This window comes from Rhinopithecus bieti, unplaced genomic scaffold (genome assembly GCF_001698545.2).
Source record: "Rhinopithecus bieti isolate Rb0 unplaced genomic scaffold, ASM169854v2 scaffold_28121, whole genome shotgun sequence".
Taxonomy (NCBI): Eukaryota; Metazoa; Chordata; class Mammalia; order Primates; family Cercopithecidae; genus Rhinopithecus; species Rhinopithecus bieti.
The window spans coordinates 1,817,008-1,825,375 of NW_016813094.1; the positions used below are offsets into that span (position 1 = coordinate 1,817,008).

Here is an 8,368-nt window from a genome sequence, read left to right on the forward strand (position 1 = left end):
GTTTGGTGTTTTTTCACTCTGTGTTTTGCACTTCAATTTTCAGATATATTGAACAAAGAGACCCCGGTGTGAGCAGTGTGAGCCAGCTCTGCTTCTTCAGTGGGCTGAATCCAGGGCATAGGTCAATGGGACCCTTTCTCCAACCACTAATACTTGGTGACCTCACTTTTTCATTTTTGTTGCTACTCAGTGGATCGTGGCTGCTTACTGTTTCAATCATCTATCTTGATTTCTGCTTTCAAACAAAAGTCTAACCAATTCCCTGTATTCCAGTCACTAAAAGGCAAACAACTGAGATTATCCTGTACTAATACAACAATTTAACCAGAAATATTTCATTTGAAAACTGAAATCCAGTAATTATTTTGTTTCTTCATAAAGTATTGTATGCAATTTTGTTTTTCTGTTCTCAGGGGAGTAGAATTTAATCAAATTGGTACTTCTGTTGGATAACCTGTAATGGGACAAGCTTGGTGACTCCTCACATAATGAAACACACAGCCGGAACAAAACACATAGCTAGAAGCGGCAATAAAGTATCATTCACCTGGGTTTTACAATACGGTGGGCACACAGTCTGCATTTTGGGTAAAAGGTGACAATCAGAGTTATAGTCTAGGTGGACAGGTGGTGGTGGAGTAGGCGGGGCAGTCAATTATTGATGATTTATTGGTTTTCAGATGAGTAGTCAAGGAACTGCAAGAATACACTGACAGAAAGGCCAGTAGACAGGAATAAGGAAACACCCCTCATAGTTTTCTTCAGAGCTGACTTTATCTTCTCACTAACACTCCTGGCTGGTTGCTATATCATGCTGGCTTCAGCTGGTCTGTGCTCCAGAGCTTGTATATCCTGAACTCCTGAACTGTCAGTCGACCTAGCTGAACTCCAGCCAGTCTCAGCAGTGGTGAGTGATGCTGAGATTTTCCTAGGATGTATCGAAATTGTACAAGAAACCATCCTGCCCAGGCCATGTTAACAAATGGGTAGGTTGCCAGGAAGGGTCTGTAAAATCATTTCCAGTTGGAAGAAGGGGAATGAATAGAATATTCATCCTCTTCTCTCGGCTAGAAGCCAGCTTCTCCAGCTTCATTTTCAGATAGGAAAGAAGAACCAGGAGCATAATTGATTTCCAAAGCTGCTTCCTTAGGAGACCAACACTAGCCAATCCCTGAGACTTGTGAGTGTCCCCCATTATGATTCTCTTTAAGCCACAAAAGTTTTCAGAAAATGAGGCACTGGTTCTAGACAGATAATACTGTTGGAGCAGGAGATGTAGCAAAGTAAAGATTTCATCAAACCACCTCCACAAGAAGTCATAGTGGGTGGGATGTGATTCTGCAAGAACCTTGACCACATGCTGAAGATCAGATCTCACTGCCGTCATTAAACTGTCCTGTGCTACCACCACAAAGATGGATGGCTGGTCAACATCCACAGAAGCAGTCATGATGTGAGCCTGTGTTCAGCCATAGCTTCCTGTGTGTACTGGCTTTCACTTTACCCACAAACTCGTGAGCATGAACGTTTTTGGGAGGAAGGGCATCAAAAGAATGCTCAATCTTAAAAGTAAACTTTCTGCATGGTATTCAAAACTCCAAACTCAATGAACTGGGAGAAAAAGACCTGTTGTGGAGGCACAGGGGAGTCTCAAGGAGGTTAGGAACAAAGTTGACATGGACATGGGTGGAAGTGGTATGTGGTAAGGGGGTAAGCTGTCAAATGCTGCATCTCAGGGCAGAACATGGCTGTGTTGTACAGGTATCCGGGAAGGAGCGCGATCCTCTGGAGCTGCGAACCAGGAATCCCATCCCTGCCACCCAACCATGAGAGCTCAAAAGCCAGCGGATTCTGAGGATTCAGAGGTGCCAGTGTGAGTTTCGGACACAAGGACTGGCTCCAGCTGTCTGCTTTGAGTATCCTCTCCAGCGCCCACTTTTGCTCATTGACCCCAGACAAGGCGCAGAGAATGTTATATGTATATATCATGTTTTATATATAATATATATAACATATATATCATCATATATTTTATTTATATATAACATGCTATATATAGAAATAATATACAACATATATATAACATGCTATGTATATAAATAATATATATGACATGTTATATATATATATACACACATATATATTTAAAAATTTTTGAGACAGGGTCTTGCTCTGTCACTCAGGCTGCAGCTCAGTGGCGCAAACTTGGCTCACTGCAACCTCTGCCTCCTGGACTCAAGCAATTCTCATGTCTCAGCCTCCCAAGTAGCTAGGACTACAGGTATGCACAACTACACCTGGCTAATTTTTGTATTTTTAGTAGAGACAGGGTTTGGCCATGTTGGCCAGGCTGGTCTTGAACTCCTGACCCAAGTGATCCGCCCACCTCAACCTCCCAAAGTGCTGGGATTACAGGTGTGAGTCATCACGCATGGACAGTATTTTAGATTATGTGGAGTGGGTTTTCTTTTTTCTCAAGCAAAAAGAGATATTTTGACTTTTCGTCATTGAAATGAGGCAAATAATAAAGTATCATAAAGTCACAGTAATATAAATCTCACCAAGCAATTAATTATGATATTTTAAACATTTCTGGTCATATATGTTTGTCAGTGCTTACATCACAGACTCTAGCTTATCCTGACTGTTCCTTGTGTTGCTGCTGCTGTTCATGCTTTCCCCTCCCAGTTGGAGTGCCTTTTGTTTTCATCCTCTTGTACACTTTGACCCTTCTCAAACTGAAAGGAAATTAGCCTGAGGCCTGAACATGAAGCTTTACCTTTCATATTATACTTTTCAGAAACGTAAAGATATTTTATTACATTTTCCTGAAGAGTGACTGTTTCTCCTTTAATTGTATATATTTCGACATTTATCACAATTTTTATAAAGATGGGGTACAAATTATAACTACAAGACCCATTTAGTCATATATTTTAATTCCTGAAATCACTTAGCTTCTCCTTTCATGTATGATTTTGAATAACACAAATATTGCTAAATATGTAAAAAGCAATGTGGCCTTTTATATCATCAACAAAGCTTGCATTCAAAATACAACAGTGTCTTTTACTAAATGTAAGCATGAAGCCAATCAATGAATTAAACCCAATTTATAACTGGATAATAATTTAAGGTGTTTAACTCAATCATAGTTCAACTTGTTTACCTCTTCCATAAATACAACAAAAAGTTGAGTTTATCACAAAATACATTGCCAAATTAAAATTTGGGGTTTTCCTTTTCAACATCGAAAAGTTTTAGTAAATTAGAAAACTAACCTAAACCACTTGAAGGTGTTCTATGTCTGTAAACACTAAAGAAAGCCTTATGCAAACTATCACAAGAAAATAGTATTCAAATTTTAAGCAAAATAATACACAATTTTATTTTTTTAAAACTAACATTGATTTTAATTTTCTGTTTATAATGTTTATACTTTCAGCAAAACCCACAGCATATCTTTTTTGGACTAGTGTATTTTCTTTTCATCCAGATGAGTTGCATTTACCTCTAACTATCTCTAATGTGCTGCCAAGATATTTTAATATTTGTTAGATTGTGTAATATTTAAAAAATATTTTTCTCCCAAAAGAAGACTAAATTTCCCCATTAAGAATATGAACTTCAAAATATATTTAACTTATTACTTTTCTCTTTTCTCTATACGTAGTTTTCCCATTTTCACCCTCAGGAAATGTTTATTAAACTTCTAATATTATTACCTTTGTACATGCAACAGATACTGGTTGTTACTTATCACTTACAGTCTAGGCACTGACATTACAGTGATAAATGAAAGATACCACCCCCATGTTTGGCTTACAAAATTTGGGGAGCTACATAGAAAACATGAATTTACAGTTGATCATGTAATTTTAATTGTGATTACTTCAGAGAACACATGCAGAAAGTCCTGATGCGGCCGGGCACGGTAGCTCAAGCCTGTAAGCCCAGCACTTTGAGAGGCTGAGGTAGGTGGATCACCTGAGTTCAGGAGTTCAAGACCAGCCTGACCAATATGGTGAAACCCCATCTCTACTAAAAATACAAAAATCAGGGCCTGTCGTGGTGGCTCACGCCTGTAATCCCAGCACTTTGGGAGGCGGAGGTGGGCGGATGACGAGGTCAGGAAATCCACACCATCCCAGCAAACATGGTGAAACTCTGTCTCTACTAAAAAAACAAAAAATTAGCCGGGCGTGGTGGCGGGCGCCTGTAGTCTCAGCTACTCTGGAGGCTAAAGCAGGAGAATGGCTTGAACCCGGGAGGCAGAGCTTGCAGTGAGCCGAGATCGCACCACTGCACTCCAGCCTGGGCAACAGAACGAACTACGTCTCAAAACTACGTTTCTCAAAACAAAACAAAACAAAATTAGCAAGGCATGGTGGTGTGCACCTGTTATCCCAGCTACTCAGGAGGCTGAGACAGGAGAAACGTTTGAACTTGGGAGTTGGAGGTTGCAGTGAGCCGAGATTGCGGCACTGCACTCCAGAGCGACAGAGTGAAAATCTGTCTGGGAAAAAAAAAAACAAAACAAAAAAAACCTCCCTTCCCTTGTGTTACAATTCAGGTACCCAAAACATAGTCCATCAATATTTTAAGACAAATGATTTTAAAAGGCAAAATGCTGTTTGATTCCAAAGAATACAGAACTGAATCTTTTCTATTCAGAAAGAAAAGAAAACATCATCCCCATATAGAAACAAGACAAATATACAAAATTAAAGAACAGTCTGGGAGATAAATTGTATCAAAACAATAGCAAAATGTGAACAAAAGACATTTCCCAAGAATCGGTTCCACATGAATTAGTCTGAAAGTAATTTATCTGGCATTTATAAGATGAAGAGCTCTATTCAAGTTCAAGGGCTGAGGAACTGCTTGTTCCGAAAATTGACATATCTGAGTTGTAATTCAATGGCAGAGAAGAATTTGTATGGGTGGAAAGGACATTTCTGGGTGTATTTCAGGCCGGTGAAATACAAGAAGGGGAAATCAAAGATAAATTGACAAAATAAACTTAAACAATATTACTGAGAGGTAGCAAAGGGATGATTTTTCAGTTTGTTGCTCCTGCTGAAAGTGGCATTTCCTAAGAAGTAAGAATTACCTGTAGAATACAATAAAAATAAGCAGTTTTACATCGCAATCAATATGTTTCTTACAAAAGCATGGGAAGCAAATTTCTTCCATCAGAGAAGCTCTGAAACAAGCAGCAAATGTGAAGATAATTCAGTAGAGTCAGACCTCTTCCATTTGTATATATGAGGTAATAGAAATCCCAGAATATATAGCTAAACTTACGAAAATGACCTTCGTAAAGGCCCTGTACTGTAAAGTCTCAATGGAGATAAAAGGAAAGCTGAAACATGGAAAACAATTGGCTCTGATGCAAGACTAGCGGGGAAGACTAGTGGAGAGACACGAAACAGAGTAAACAAACAATGGGCAGCAAAGAAAGTAGCAGAAATTTTTCAAACTACACTTAATTTATAAAACACGTGAAGACTGTTTTTAAGTGTGGATCACATAGGAATTACACTGTTATTATATCTGATTCTGTAGTGTTCGTGTCAAATTGTTTAATTGTATATGCTGCATTTCAAATTTGTCGTAATCCTCAATGAAAATAGTGGTTTTATAAAGTCTCAAATTTTAAAACACTGACTTTTAAAGGAGTTATATACTGAAGCAGGTAGATTAAGTAACCAATGCTAAAATATTTCTAGTTAAATAATGTACACAGTAGCGTTTTGAAGAAGAAGATTATACATAACAGAAAGCAGATATATTTTGAGGTAGAAACACACATGTTTATCTTAGGTGTTCCATTTTGGAAACTTCTTTGTTTTTGAGCCTTAATATCTTCAAGGAAGAAATATTTAAAATTGGTAATGCATACTTAAGAGTTTGAGGATCATATATAATATTTTTATCTTGAAACATAGAATATGCTGTTATTGAAGTATGATATCGAGTATATAGAAAATTCAAAAATGTAATAATAGCAAACGGTATTAAGAAGCAACAGAACTCACAGGTTTCTGACTTTTGAACTGACTTACATAAAAGTTAATACTGCTCAAAACAGTATAAGAGAGAATGTGAATTTTATTATTTTAAGCCGCTGCTTCTTAAGGACAAATTTGTCTTTTGATACAGTCTCTCAAACAAATGTAGAAATATGATAAATACATAAATAAACAAAACCAACAAATAAATAAAAGCAACAAGTTTAGGCTCATTTCTAAGCCTAAAGACAAACTTAAAAATTATTTTCATACAACTTTTGCTAAGTCTTCTAACCTAGTCCTGCTCTTTCATGTGACCTAGGTTATGAACTCAGCAAGTGTCCAAATTTTAATTTTCTCTATTTTGGAGTATAGTTTTGCTAATGAAACTCAGGGGGGAAAGAGCTTATATTTAAGATATTTATTTGAGATATTTAGATTTTCAAAAATTTTTACAAGACAATTATCATTAAAGGTTATTTTAAAAATATAGCATCTACCTATTGTCAAAGTAGTCTCTCCAGGATTACCTATTGAACTATAAACCGAAAGAAGAAAAAACTTTCAGTCTCTAATACTTAATTTTTATTCCTACAATTTTGCTGTTCCAAAATTTTGCTTGTGTTTATATACTTCTATATTTAAGTCATGTATTATTCACATAGGCCTTAAGGGAAAACTGCTCTATTATCATAAAGGCAAAGTCCATAAAAACTAATTAGAAAATAATTACCAAGAAGACAAAGAAATAAGAAATGTTTCAAGCTTTGAAAAATATCCCTTCTATATTAGTCTTCCATTTTGTCTTAGTAAGCTCAGGCTATTATAATAACATACTAGAAGTTGGGTGGCTTAAACAACATACATTTTTTTCCTCATATTTCTGGACATTGGAAGTTAGAGTGTCAGCAGTGTCAAAGTTCTTGGTGAGGACCCAGTTCTGGTTTAAAAAACTTCTTGTGTCCTCAAATGGCAGAAAGAGTCAGCTTACTCTATGGGTTCTTTTCATAAGGGCATTAATTCCACTCATGAAGACTCCATTCTCATGACCTGATCACTTCCTAAGAACCTCATCTCCAAATACTATCATGCTGGGATTAGGGTTTAAACATATGAATTTGGGGAGACGGGGGTACATTCAGTCCATTGCAATTTGGTTATGAGTATGTCCTGGGAAATTCAATATTTAATGTTGATTTACTACAAGATTAAAATTTTGGAGTCATTTCCTCCTTTATATGAAGTGCACTCTAATTTTATTAACTTGGGAATTTGTCTTCAGTAATATTCCATTGAAGAAACAGGTAAGCCCATCATAAAAAAATCTTCCATCGTACTTTGTAAAGGCACATCCATTTTGATAATAAATTGAACAAGCGTTTTAATTTTAGAATGCTAAATTTATCTCTTGCCAAAGACAAGTTATAGTTTAAACATAAGATGATAATATTATCAAAAAAGATTTGATAAACATTTGGACAAAGAGCATACATATAAAATTAAAAATATCATTTCTTAATTTATGTAACATCCAAAGTAGCTATATTTGTTTTGGCACATCAGCAAATTCAGAATTATGGTAGTGCCAAATGTCTGAACATTTTATAAAGAATATCTTATATATTCTATATAATTAATAATAATATTAATAATACTATTAGTGATACCATATTATATATCTTATACAGATACTAAATATAAATGTCTAAACATTTTATAAAGAATATCTTATATTCATCCTTAAGCCAAAAAGTGAAAAATAATTTTGGCAGGTTTCAGAGCTTTTTTGTGTCTACTTTTTGTTTGTTTCTGTGTTTCATAAATAACCAATTTTTACATTTATTTCTGGTTATCTAAGTTATCTTATCTATTCTGATTTACTATTGAGACTATACATCCCTATTTGGTGTAATAATATTTTAATTATTTTAATTGCAACTGGTAAAAAACCTTTTTTTCAAATATATTTTTATTACTATTTTTTACATGGTATGTATGAGTTTAATATGCATGAGTTTAAGCTTCAAAAGCTACAACAGGGATTTAGCTTAAAATTTCTAACTACGGCTGGGCACGGTGGTTCATGCCTGTAGTCCTAGCACTTTGGGAGGTCGAGGCGGGCGGATCACGAGCTCAGGAGATTGAGACCATCTTGACCAACATGGTGAAAACCCATCCCTACTAAAATACAAAAAAACTAGCCAGGCGTGGTGGCCCGTGCCTGTAATCCCAACTGCTTGGGAGGCTGAGGCGGGGAAATCCCTTGAACCCGGGAGGCGGAGGTTGCCGTGGGCTGAGATGGTGCCACTGCACTCCAGTCTGGCGACGGAGCAAGACTCCGTCTCAAAAAAAAA

At 36.3% G+C, this 8,368-nt stretch overlaps 1 pseudogene; it reads right to left on the reverse strand.

Annotated features, from left to right (window-relative positions):
• Nucleotides 1-360: 360 nt before the first annotated feature.
• On the reverse strand, nt 361-2,673 carry LOC108512391 (peroxisome assembly protein 12 pseudogene; annotated as a pseudogene).
• Between the last annotated feature and the right edge of the window lie 5,695 nt (nt 2,674-8,368).